The 13,874-nt window shown below is 48.4% G+C and overlaps 1 long non-coding RNA gene across 1 annotated transcript in view; it reads right to left on the bottom strand.

The window, feature by feature from the left end:
- The window catches only part of LOC128799326 (uncharacterized), a 31,159-nt gene extending 18,109 nt beyond the window's left edge, over window positions 1–13,050 (bottom strand). Inside the window, exons 1-2 of the long non-coding RNA XR_008434699.1 lie at window positions 12,982–13,050; window positions 10,646–10,781 (exon numbers count right to left, since the gene is read on the bottom strand). This is a non-coding gene — a long non-coding RNA (uncharacterized LOC128799326). The remainder of the gene's footprint in view (window positions 1–10,645; window positions 10,782–12,981) is intronic.
- Between the last annotated feature and the right edge of the window lie 824 nt (window positions 13,051–13,874).

The following is a 13,874-nucleotide window of genomic DNA, read 5'->3' as shown; positions in this document are numbered from 1 at the left end:
CAAGGTGCCACGTTACACTTAATACGAGTTTTCTCCCCAGCTGCCAGTGTTGCAAACCCTGACAAGCTAATGGTCGGCCAACCCTCCCCAAACACACACATCTCCACCCAGCACACAGCCTCCGTGGCAGGAACAGGCAGAAATGATTAAACCAGTGCTGCCCAGGTGCTGCCCAGCCCGTCCCCTCCGTGCTGGCTCTGCAGGGCTTCCTGTCCCTCCAGGACAGGAGTTTTGTCCCTGGAAGCAATGCAGAGGAGGAGCAGCTGCTGTAGGGTGGTACCTGCATGCCCAGTGACCTGCTGGGACAAGAGCATCCCTGCCCTGCCCTGCTGGGAGCACCATAACCCTGCCAGCAGAGCAGTCCCACCTGAAACTACTGCCTGCTGTCACAGCAAGCTCTGGACAGGGCATCAACATGCCTGTGGAGAACCACGGAGAACCAGGGGTCCTTGTGGAGAACCAGAGGTCCTCATGGAGGACCATGGAGAACCAGAGATCCTCATGGAAAACTAGAGGACCCCTGGCTCCTCGTGCAAGAAGGGCAGGAAACCTCCCCATTCAGCATTCCCAGCTCCTCTGCCACTGCAGTGTGCACTTCCATGGTTCCATATTTAGCTTTTGGACCACAGATACAGATTTTCTGGAGCACAATCTCCACTGAGCTTCTTGTTCTCCCTGCTGGTGTAGTGTTCTAAGCCTGCAAGAAAATCACCTTTGAGCTTCAGGCAGCTCCTCGGGTGTGGATAGAGACTTGACAAGTATAAAGATGCCGTTGTTCCATCCCTGCCTGCATCACCTGCACTGCAGAAGGCACAAAAGAAATCATGTGAACTATGTTTAGTTCTCTTCAGATTAAGAAAAGGCAACAAAAACCCCCAAAGTCGCATATATTATTTTATCAAGTATAGCAAACAGTACAAACAGGCAGTGCAGGTTTGTTTGGCCTGAGAACACTCGCAGTGGATGGAGGAGAGTGTGTGCATCTCCTCATGCAGTGTTCACACCTCTGAGCACAGCCTGGGCTGCAGGAGCCTCCATGTCCCTCCTCTCTTGCCAGCTGACAGCTTACCAGCTATCCTCAGCAGCCTGGCCCCGCTCCTCCTCCAGGACAAGTCCTTTCCCCTTCAGAAAGCAACCCAAAGGTTTAGAGAGCATCTGAAGAGATCAGTGTGTGGAAGGATGATGAAACAGGAGTCAAGTGAAAGCCCCTTGACTTCTCTTCCAGCAAAGGCTCTGCCCTCATGGGGTGTCTTCCCTGCAGCCTCTGGCTCCTGGTTCCAGCCCTCTGGACCCACAAATCCCCAGCAGCTCAGACATTTCCTGCTGCCTCTTTTCAGAGAAGACCCTTCTGTGCTTGCCCCACTCAGACTGCAGCTGATGTTAGTGGGGGAGCAGTCAGCACCACCACCAGGGCTTGCAGCTCTCTGTGAAGCCACCATGAGATTTTCTGTCTTAAAAAAGGCACTGCCAGACAGTCCCTGAGAGCTGAGGCTGGAAACACCTCTGGGATCAACCCCTGCTCAAGCAGTGTCCCCTCCAGCCCTAGGCCTGTGTTGAGGAGGGTCTGGGATGTCCCAGGACTCCACCACCTCTCTTGTGGAGCTGGCTTGCCCCAGTCACCCTGCAGTAACCAGATTTTTCTATGTTTAAGCAGTGTTTTCTGTGTGTTTTGCCGTGGAGGTGTCTTGGAATGGCAGCACAGCCAGTGGGACAGCAGCCACTCCTCCAGCGTTCCCTCAGACAGTCTATAAATACCTTCACTCCACCTGTAAAACCATCACCATGTGCAACCTCCTCGCAGCTCCAGCTAATCCAGATACAGCCTGGGATAACAATTTTTTGTGTATTATCTGGTGAAGAACAGAGAGATAACTGTAATTAGGAGCACCCTGGTTAGCAGGTGAAATGATCGTGTAATTAATGAAGATCAGGTGGGCTTTGTTTCAGATAAGGAAAGCAGCAGATTCTATCAAAATGTAAATGCAGCTTAAAATCCAGCCTCGGTGATCACTTCGAGGTGCTTTCAGAAACACCACCAGCCCGAGATGCAGAGGTTTCACTTGGGCTGAATGACACATCCTAAAAATAAAACCTGGTCTGGGGCTAACATGTAAATTGTTGATTAGATCTATTTATTCACACCCTGCAGTGATGGGGGAGACTTGCAGCTCCCTGTTCCTCCTCTGGCTTTGCAGGATCACAGGCACATTCCTGTTATTGCTGCTTGCAAGGACTCTGCAACCCCGGGAGCTCTCCAGCAGCAGAACAGCAGCAATTCCAAGTGACAGGCTGTATACATTAATTCTGTATTCAGATAACATCCTGTTGCAAGTGAATGACCCAAGCAAAACTTCCTGCAGTCTTTAGGAGCAGGCAGAAAAATCAGGAGAAATGAGCCTGAGTCTTTTGAATCAGAAATGTTGTCCCTCATTAGAATTTCCAACACCACCACCCTTACTCCTTCCAAAATGTAAACACATAATAAAAAATTAAACGTGAATCTAGCGTGGAAGAGTGCTTCCAATAAATGGGAATTAGTTCTACAAAACATCAGGACAGACCCAAGGAGATTACATTTTCTTCCCCAGCTTTTGCTGGTAAAGCAGGGCTGGAAAAACAGAGCCATTTTTAACTGGGAAGTTTCCTCAGGATGTAAAGGAAGCAGCTTCAGTAAAACAGAGCCATTTGTCTCGGTGTACGTTCAAGTAAGAACAAATGCAAAACCAGCTTCTAGACCTCAAGTAGCATCAAATAGCTTTTTAATTTATGTCCCAAATTCCCTGCAGATTCTGAAATGAACAGAGGGTAGGGTTCAGAGAAAATGCCTCGCTCAGTCAAGACAGCTGGATGGATATTCTGAGTTTTCCTCAGAGGAGCAAGGTGCTTTTGCACCAGAATGGAGCAGGCACAGCACATGGCTCTGGGAGGATCTGTGGAAAGAGCAGACCTGTTGCTTGTGTAACCCTATAAATAAATGTATGGAAAATTGAATAACTTAGGAAAGAAAAATGAGGGAAAAAAAAAAAAAAAAGCTGGAGCCCCATCTGAGCAAGAGGACAATTTGCAGGCAAGAACTGTGAAGGAGCAAGTTAAATATTCTTCACAGGAGCCATCTGACTGTGCTGACTGCCTGAAAAACCCTCTGACCTTGTCCACTCAGAATCAGTTCTGTCGAAGTTTCAGTAAGTCAGGCCTTAGCCCGTGGGGGAAAACTGCAGGGAGGAAGGGCCTGAGCAAGACCATGGAAAATACTCCTTAATTATGGAAACAAGATAATGCTGCAGAACTGTGGTTAAGGGATGTACATGATCCAGACTGAACAGCAAGGAAAAGCCAGGGATTAGTGCCTAGAGCCAAGTTCTTTTGTAATCACTGCCACACACATCCCTGGGCCCAGATCCAGCATCTCCTGGAGCATGTGGCCACATGTGTCCTGGGAAAAGGGCTCAGAAATGGTCATCCTGGCCACAGGCTCAGGCACTTGTGCTCCAGCAAACCTTCAGCCAGGGCAGGGTCTGGATACAGAGCCAGCAATGCCAAAGGGATGAATGTGGACAGAGCTGGAAAGATGGTGCATCCCCTCGGGGCTGGGGCTGCCTCCATCACCACCAGCAACTGAGAGTAAATACAGGAGAGTGGGCTGAAAACACAATGTCTGCAGGAGATCTATAGGTCAGGGTTTAATTTGTAAATTAAAGAATAAAGTTGACAAATTTAGGGAAAAAAAAATAATCTCAGCAGGAATGCCTGACCCCCAGAGCTGCCAGCCTCTCCCAGAGCATGTGGTCAATCATATCCTGCAGCAAACACTGCAATGCTTGCAGTGCTTGTCCCACCCAAGATCACACATTTGGAGCCTGAGGGAGTTGCTGTGATTATGTTTGATCAAACCTTCAGAACTGTTTCAGTGACCTTGGGACCCAAGTCCCACGTTTTGAAACCATATGCCCATAGAAATTTCCCATTCCCCAAGGAAATCTTGGAGCTGTGGGCCTGGTGTGGAAGGAGGAGGGATGATAGCCAAACTGGAATTCAAGATAACCAAGGCTGGAGACACTGCCAAAACATTTTAGAGGAGGGAAAACATTTTTCTTCCAAAGCACTGTTACAAGCTTGAAATAAATGTGCAGACTGTTAGATAAAGACAGAGATAAAAATAGGCCTGTTATTAAATACCTCTTCTTTAATGAGGTTCATCCTTCTAAACAGCCACACGAAGGTTATTGGAGCTATTGCAGGAAATCCAGCCTGCTTGCACATAAAAACCACAGCAAGGCATTCCTCATCACCCAGCACACATTTAAGCACCTCTCAGCAGCTCACAGCATCCCTGGCTTGGCAGGGACAAGATAAAAGCAAGGAATGAGAGATGTCTTCTCTGGGAAACAGTCCCTCTTCTTTCAAAGCACTTTTCCCCCACCAAACAATGTACATTTAACCTCGGGAATGATTCCCACTGCTGATGTCTACTGCTATTACACCACTAGCAGCCTGAGCATCATTAAAGTGAAGTTTGAAATTATTCTGAAAGCTACAGCTTAACCCCCTCCTGTTGCACTAAAGCCACTGCTTGACTCTCAGCACCTCATCCCTGGTTTATGACCACTCCAGAGCACCTGGAATACCCTGCAGGGCTCAGAATTCCACAAACCACTAGCAGGAGTAATGGCTCATGAAAACACAGGACTGCATCCTTGTTTTGGCAGTGCCCCACATCCCTAGCCCGTGGCTGCGTGTTAGAGAAGCTCAGACTTTTATTCTGGCTGCTCAGAAGCACAGTTAGTTTTTTGCAGAAGAGCATCACTGCAAAAGTCTTTTGTAACCAGTTTGTTTAAGGAAACCAGTAATATCACGGCCAGTAAGGGACAGGATTGACTGGACACACCAAAAACCCACCCCAGGCTCACCTTGCTCCTAAACCCGAGCAAACAATGTAGGGCTTTTTCTCACCACACCAGTGCTGCCAGGACACTGCCACTTCTGGAAATGAGAGAAGTTTCACCTGCATTTGGGGGGCAAAAACTGGCTCCCAATTCATCACAGAAATGCTGAAACCAAGCGCAGGGTGGGACACTCGTGCTGTGTCTCCCTGCCCAGAGCTGGCAGCCTTCAAACAGTCCTCCTGCTGGAGCAGGGGGCTGGGAATGCCTGTCTGCTGTCTGCTCACTGTCCCAGCACCTCCTGAGCCCCAGTCCTGGAGCAGACAGGGAAACACCACTATCCCCCTTACCCAGACCAGGAGCAGGGCATGGAGGATGTGCTTGGTGTGCCACATCTGCCGGGCACTGTCCCACACGCAAGGCAGGAGCAGCACCTGAAGCTTCAGCCCTGGCACTTCTGCCAAGGGCTTGGAATTAGGCACAAGCCAGTGTTAGGGACACTGTGCATCCTGTGATGTGGAGATGAGAGGCAAAGGAAAGCCCACGAGGGTAGGAAGCTGAGGGAGGAGCCCATGAAGGCAGCTGGCAATAAAAAGGACAGGCACGAGATACATTTAGGAGATGAAAATCCTCCTATGCAAGAGGTCGGATTGAAAACAAGCAGAGGGCGAGCTACCAGGGACCATAACTCAGCTTCCAAGCACTGAACATTTCCTCTCAAGTCAGCCTGGCCTTTCCTACCTGCTGGAATCATCCTCCAGCTCTCCTGTTGCTGGCCAGACAAGATTATAACAACCCCAGATTCAAGATTTCTCCCCTCCGCACATCACTAACAAGTCATTTTATAAAGAAACCCAGAGAAGAAGCATTTCATCTAGTATAGATGAGGTTTTTTTAAATTCCATTTGCCTTCCCTCTAGATGCAAATCTGTGCTGATCTGATGAGGCTCCTATTTCCTGGATCAGACATGTCAAACTTTGCAAAAACGAGCATACCCTGGTGGTTTCACTCTGTATTTCATAGCCCTCTCTTGACCATGCTGCCATAAATATTTCAGAGACCTGCCCACCACTGTCTGAGTTAGGTCCGGGTCAGTGAGAAGCCAATGGTTTGGACAGTGATTAATCCAGCAAAGCAATTAGCAAGAGCTGCTGCAGCTCAGGACATCCCAGCGAGCAGCAGGAGCAAGGTCCCCCAGACAAGGTGTGAGGGGACCCTCAGCAGCACCCACGTCACCACCACGGGCTGTGGGACATGTCAGGATCTGTGATATTTAAATGATCCCGAGATTGTAGAAGTCTCTGTCTTTCAGCCCCGCTGCCAAAGAAGGGGTCATAATTCATCTGTGCTGGTTTTCAAGGTTGTTAATTCTTTCTTATCTACAATATTTTCTCTCTGACCTGCAGCGGGTCTGTCCTGCAGGGCAGCGTGCGGGGCTCTGCCCCTCAGTGGGGTTTTACAAACATTCTATACTAGAAACTATGTGTGCTATATTTACAATAACGTGCCAATATCCATCACCCATGTTGAACAGTGTGTCCCCAGCCCAAACCAACAGAAAAATGCCAACAGCACAGTGAAACATGGAGGGCATGAAGAAGAAGAAAAAGGACAAGGCACGCCCAATTTTCCTCCATCTTGCCCCCTTTGAACCCCTTACCTAGAATCCTAAAATTCTACTTTTGCACCCATGCCACACTAATTACTACTTACATCAAACACTCAGAGCTTGTAATTCATCCTGTAAGATTGAGAACTCTTTTCCATGGACAGAGATCAAAGATAGTGTCTCTCGGAGCTCTGTACAGGGGGGTTTCTGACCCCTGCCAGGGTTTTAGACCTTCTAGGGCAGCCACAGGGATGCCCTGGATTCCTACAGAGACAGGCCTGGCACAGATCCCTCCTGCCTCCTTCATCCCCCTGCTTCAAGAACCTCTTCTCAGCCTAAAGCAGGGCTGCCTCATTTGGCCACTGAAGTCACCTGGAAGACAGACTGCCAATGAAACTGGACCGAGTTATTGCCCATCCTCAGCCCTGTTCTTTCCACAGCAAGTCCTTCAAAGCAGCCTCTGGAAACACCTCCCCGACGTGGCTGCCTGGAGAACTGTGTTTCCACAGGTGTAAAACCTTGTTTGAGCAGCAAATGAGATGGGAGAAGACCTGTGACAAGCAGGAGCAGCAAAGATAGCCCGAGGATCCTTGAGAGCTGCAGCCATGGATATTTAAATGCCAAGCAATATATCACTGGCTCCCTGCTGAACATAAGATGGTTTCATCTTTGCAGAAGCAGCAACAACAGTATGTTCACATCAGCTTCACTCTGGCAGCCTGATCAGCAGCAGCAGCCATGGCTCCTTGGTTTTTAACTGTGAAATAATCGGGCACTTTAGAAAATTATTCTGGGCAGCACAAACCCTGAGGAGTCACTGCAGGTTCAGCTCTGCAAGGCAGAGCTTTAACCACAGTGAAGGTGCAGGCCAGCTAAGCTCTCTGCTCTGCCCTGAGACATCCATTCAAACCCCAGAGAGATCCACGCTGCACCATGCCAGTCACAGTGCCAGGCTCTGCTCCATCCCTCCAGTCTGCAGGGAGCTGCTCTGCAGCAAAGGCAGCCTCTCTGCCCCACTGCTGCCTGTCTGCAGAGCAATCTAAATATTTTGATATTTTGGGCAGAGGAGGTTCTCACTTGTCCATCTGGATTGGAAACTGGACTCATTAACTCCCAACTGTCAGCTGGAAAAGCTGCCAGAGGGTTTCTACCACATTAGGGAGCAGCAAAGTGCTGCTGCCATGGGGATGGGCAGAGCAGAGGCCCTGTGCAGCCCCAGCTCTCCACTCTTCACTGCTGGGGTGGTGATTAACACCCTTTTCCTTTCCCAATTAAACCCCTGTCTCTGATATCCTTTTTCTGAATCTTCACAGCAAAGTCTTCCCAGTGGAGCCACTGCTGGGTGGAAAATTTCCCACCCTAATGCTGGATGGAAAAATCTGCTGCTCAGTGATACAACTAGATGGTCAGAGCAATCCAACTTCCAATCATCATCAGGAATGCTAAACAAAATATTGGGAAATTTGGTGCCCAAATAACAAAGGAAAAAAGATGTTCCAGCTCCCAAGGGTACTATCACCTGGAGAAAGTGTATTCTGAACAAAAAAAGAGAGCAGAGGAAGCACAACTTCAAACAAACTCTGTGACCTGACCATGAGGAGTCTGAGCAGGGCTGTGAACCTTCATTCAGAGGACACAGCAATCCCACTCACTAAACCCCAAAAACCCTCCAGGTTCCTGTGGACTCCAGCCATGGACAGAAGGAAAAGCCCCACAGACGATGCCCAGAAGTCCAATAGCAGAGGTGCTGGAAGCCTCTCCGAGGCACACGTCTCCTTTCAGTGTGAGCCCTGCACCTGGTGCATTATTTAGTGCCAAGTGAGAAAGAAGCAATGCCTAACGAAGTGTTAAAGGGCTTTGGGAAGTTTCACCAACCTTTCCAGAGCCGTCAGCTCCGGCTGCCTGGCAGAAGAGACAGCTGATCTTGCTTCCAGATTACAGGCAGCACAGCTCTTAGGGCAACTGTCTCTCTGTGTTTGCATCCAGCTACCTCCAGCAGCTTGAAGTGTGCTCAAAGTGCAAGGAAGCACTTGATCAAAATCCAGCTCACACTGTAGACAGCGAGGAACAAGCGCCCAAAGCATTACAGACACAATAACAATCGAATTTGGGGTGGATTTGACAGGTTACAGGTTGATGACACTGCTGCAGTCCCAGTGGAAATGTGGATTGATGCAATTAGCAACAGGGAACTGGAAACTCAGCACAGGAAAACTGGGAATACATCAATAAAAGATGAGCTGCTGCACCATTGTAGAGAAGCACAAAACTCCTGCATGAGCTCAGAACAGGAACAAGTTGAAACAGGAGTGAGATGGGCGAAGCGCAGCTCCAAGCTCCCTCCCAGTGTTCAGAACTGCAGATCAGTTCTAAATTCAATCATTTGCTTCCCCCCAGAGAGACTGGCCTAGTTTGCTGCAGGGATACAACGGGAGAGGGAGTGGGAGTGTCTTGGAGAGATGGGCAGCAGAAGGCAAACTCTGAGCCCAGCCCAGCCAGGCTTTGCTCAGCTGCCAGTGAGTGCAACCACATGGAAAACATGGCAAGATGCAGAAGCAGTGGATGAGACACGCTGCCAAGGAGCGTGGCTCCGCTGCAGGACCAGAAGGTGCATCCCTGTGCAGCCACAGCAGCAGCTTCCCTCGTGCCAGGTCAGCTCCCTGCCCAGCCAGAGCTGTGCTCACACTGGGAAAGTGTGGGCCAGAGGCTACAGGGATGGGCTCATGCTGGCAGCAGGGTCCCCAGCCTTGGCTAACACGTGCTGAAGGTGTGAGTGCCAGTCCTCACAGGGATTTCACTCGAGGAACCCCCAGGAGACAGAAACCCAGGCTGGCAGCAGGAGATCAAGGCAGGCTCCTCTTTGTGCCGTGTCCCCAGTGCTGGGACCTGTAGCAGTCAGAGCGTGAGGCAGGATGCCATTAAAGTCTTTACAAGAGTAACCAAAATTACTCTCCTCTGTGAATACTGACAAGCTCCCCACTTCCACAAACCCTTCACTGCGTGTGCCCAACATGGAATAACTACAAAAATGAAGCAGAATAAGGCACCCGAGCAGTGGAGAAGGTGCTTGTGAACAAACCCTGCAATGAGGTTTCTAATGATTGCAAGTATGTACATGTTCTGCTCCAACAAAGCTGGTGGGGATCTGCCAGGCTGAATAATGAGCAGGGACACCACATGCCTTCCATACATAATGGTACAGAAATGGAATATAAGTATATACTGCAGCTCTGTGGAACACAGGGGCTTTTGTAGCCATTTATGTTATATAAAGATTTACATTTGGAAAAGTCATTCTGCTATATCTGGCAGAAATTTCAAGACAAATGGAACCCATACTTATTCATTCAATGATAATACTGAGCATAGGATAAAGCTCTTAAATTCAGAGCACTTTATAAAAATTAATTACTACTTAGTTCACCCTTGTGAGGTGGGAAGGTATTACACCTGCATATACATGAGGACACCAAAGCACAAGTGGATTAAACAGCTCGTTCAGGACCCCAGGGACAGGCTAATTGTTGGAATATGTATGCACACGTGCATCTGTGTGTGTTTGAATGGGTTTGGCCCCTCCAGAGCCTTCCCAGCAGACGGAGGCCAAGCTGCTCCGCTGGGCTCCTCTCTCCACAGAGTCCCAGCATGTTTAATGAAAGACACCAACCCAAAGAAAGGGAAGAGGTTTTTTGTGGTTTGCACAGATGGAAATAAAAGCTAGCTTTCAAACAGCCAAGGAACAGAAAACCCATTGTTAAAAGCTGTGCAGTGCTCCAGTGACAGCTCCTAATCAGTTTGCCACTGAGCAGCTCCACACCGGAGCACAACAGACCTGGGAATCCACGTGCCAGCAAATGTTATAAAACCTGGCCCCTGACAAATGAAGAGAGAAAAGGCTGTGGAGCCAGTGACAGAGACAGCTCCCACCCACAAGGGGGCTGGCAGCCCACTCCTCCTGCTCCAGTGCCCTCCTTGGACGCTTTGCCCACGGCCTCCAGTCCCTGCACTGCGTCACCACATCCTTCTCTTTATGTGTACACCAGCAAAAGCACACATTGTTATGGGAACAACCAGCTCTTGGAGTGTCTGCAAGGCTCCTGTCAGTGCTGGCAGGTGGCTTCCAGAGGCATGCTATAATTAGCCAGCAGCAGTTACCTGGAGGCAGGGTTTGCCACTGATCTGTGGGGTAAAACACTTCCAGGTCTTCAGGATCAGCGTCATCCTCTGTCCCCGGCTCCTTCCCACTGTCATCTTTTATGTCGCTCTCTTCTATTTTTGTAAGGGCAAACTCCTTTTGGAGAGAAGAGATTCAGCTCATTAGCAATTGCATCTGGGTAATTTAGTGCTGGCTGAGAATACAAAATTTTTTCCCTCGCCAGCAGATTTTTTTTTTTTGGCATCCGAGATTTTTTCCACATGGTTAAATTTAGATTTAAAGTATATTAAAGGTTAAACATGCATAACTAGCATGACATTTGTGCTGAACAAAGCAATGCAGCTTATTTCCTATTCCAGAGCAGGTTGCAGGTTTCAAACCAGCTCTCACAGAGCCTCACCTGTATTTCAGTCAGAGGCAGGAGCCCTGGCTATTATTAGGGTTGTGTAACATTGTAAGACCCCATTTTCCCTTGCCTAAAAATATGTCAAACTTTTAACTTTTTCAGCTGAAATTTTCCACAGGAGTGGAATGCCTCAAGGCTTGTTGGTTGGTTTGGGGGTTGGTTTTTTTTTTTTTTTTTTTTTTTTTTTTTTTTTTTTTTTTCTTTCTTAAATGCATTTATTTCAGGCTTGGAGAAGATTTCAGCTAAAATAGTTCAGCTGTTTCCAAAATAGGACACGGGAAAAAACACACCGAGTTGCCCACATGATACAAATGTGAGGATCCTCTTCTCCACCCGCTCCCAGTGTTCTCCAAGCCTTTTAAAACAATGAGGCAGGGATTTAATCACCACCTCCATGGCAAGTGCAGCACGAGGCTGGCAGAGGTGTGGGAGAGCAGCCAGCACGAGCGGCTCAACGTTACACCAAGGGGAGGGCAGGGGAGAACAGCAGGGGAAAAAAATCCTTGCTGTGAGGGAAACCTTGGTGTTCAATGGAAAGCTTCCCTAAGGAGCTGGTGGGAGTCACAAAAAACTCTGGAGAGTGCACAGAAATGACCTGTACTCTCACACCAGGCATTGACTCCTGGGTCTGAGCTGTTCTGGTTCCAACAGGAACACATTAACTGGTTCAGGCTTATCATCCCCACAGCTCAGTGTCTGCTGAAGGGAATATTTTCAGCTTCTGAGATCACCAATTCAGTCACTACTGAACAATTTGAGATAACCACCCTACAGGGAATGATTAGTCCTAATTGTTTGCAATTAGGATGGAGTTACAGCTCACTTCATGAAGTGTTTGGGTCTTAATCCTTAGGAAGTTTTCACAGGGAAAAATGTAAGTAAATTCAGAGGTTAACTGGAAATTCTGGGACACATTCTGCCTTCAGTTCTTCCACTCTTTTGGGAAAAAAATGCATGCACATTTTCTGTCAGAATTTGGATGCTCTGCATATAAATATCCGTTTCCAGTCTAGAAGAGTCTTTCTGAGCAACAGAAATGTCAACCTGAGCAAAACACACAGAGTAGCATTGACAGTGTGGATGTGGCCCTTGGGGACGAGGGTTGGTGGTGGCCTTGGCAGTGCTGGGTTAAAGGTTGTACTCAATAATCACAAAGGTCTCTCCCAACCTAGACCATTCCACGATTCCCTGATTGTGGTAACACACAAAGATGGCTGACAAACCTATAGAATGTTTTTATTTCAGCTGTGGAAAGGGACTGCGATTTCAGAAATGCACAAGAAACCAGACCTTAACTCCTTTGCTCAGACCTTTGCTGAGTGCATCACGGGCTTGGAATTGTTCAAATTATAACAAATGGTTAAAGCTCAGGAACAATCGCAGCCATAAAAGCCCAGGTTCTGCAGATGAAAATCAATGTTAACATTTTCTGAGCCAAGACTCAACAGGACTAAAATGCAGTGAGTGGAGCAGTTATTACTTAGCTGATTTCCACAGCTCTGTGATTATCCAAGAGGGAGTTAGTGATACAGGCTATTGTAAATTTACCACCAGGCCTCCCAGTGCTGGATCTGTTCAAACACATAATGGAGACAGCTGATGTTTACCAGCTCTGCTCAGGAAGAGTGCTGGGGTTTAAATGCTCAGTAAGGATAAAAGGATGTGACTTGGTTCATTTAAGTGTTGCTGTCACTGCCTGGCCACAGTTGCTTTGCAACACCCCATTTTCATTAGCATTTCCAGCAAAAATGGGCAGCACCATACAAGCGATTCTTCATTTACATAGAAATCAGTAGAACCCTTTCTGTTTTGTTTTCATAATTCAAGCAGAAGAAAGATATTTCCTAAAGAATAATGGGCATTTCCTTAAAGGCAAAAAACATCCATGTTTTATCAGTCTGAAGTCAAGCTGGAGCAGCCAAAACTTACAGGCACTCTGTGGCCCAGGCTGGAGCAGGAGAAGAGCACAGACCCCAGCAGCAGCAGCAGGCTGACTCCGGCAGTGGTGGAGAGGAGCCCGGCCCAAGGAGACATTGCCACCAGCCTGAAATGAAAAGCAAAACAAACCCAACTGTTTTTTTTTTTTTTTCCATTTTCGCAGGTTTCAGGACTCTTTACACAACACTTTGCAACGCAGCGTGGGATCAGGGGTGTGACACGTCAGGAAGCACAACACCTCGAGGTGTGAGCACACAGGGCTCGAGGGGGGCTCACTGCTAATGGGGTTTGTGACAGGTAATGCCAAGCAGCTTATACTGACCCCACAGGGGATAATAGCTCTCCTGGAAAATATGTGGAGACCTGCAAGACTTGTTTAAAATCACTGTGTCAGTGCAATGGATGACAGCTATAGGGAAAAATAAAAAGCAGTGCAATCCCGTGAAGGCTTTTTATGCCTGTGCCTCATTTTAAGCACAGAAGTAGCTGCGTTAATTCAAATTAAACAGAACCACCAGCTGTCCAAGGATCGGGGATTCATCTAATCCATATGTAGGTTTTTCTTGGGGAAAAACAACATTTTGCAGAGGTCAGCAAGGTTTACTTGGTGGTTCCTACAGCACAAGGCTTTCCCTGCTGTTTAGAGCAGAGGCTCAGCCAGCCATGGGGCCAGGAACTGCTCTGACCAGGCTCACAGGGGACCAGGGAGCAGAGCCATGGCACAGAGCCACCCTGATGGACCACAGAGCCACCCTGATGGACCACAGAGCTCCTGCTGAACAAAAGAGGGTGGAAATGAAGGGTTTTGCTGTCACAGGTGCCAGTGCCCGGGCACGGAGCTGGTGTGCCCACCCTGCATGTGAGCACGCACACGTGTGCCCCCA

This window comes from Vidua chalybeata, chromosome 23 (assembly GCF_026979565.1).
Source record: "Vidua chalybeata isolate OUT-0048 chromosome 23, bVidCha1 merged haplotype, whole genome shotgun sequence".
Classification (NCBI taxonomy): domain Eukaryota; kingdom Metazoa; phylum Chordata; class Aves; order Passeriformes; family Viduidae; genus Vidua; species Vidua chalybeata.
Note: the sequence above shows the minus strand (reverse complement) of the source record. Positions and strands in the feature narration are given on the sequence as shown.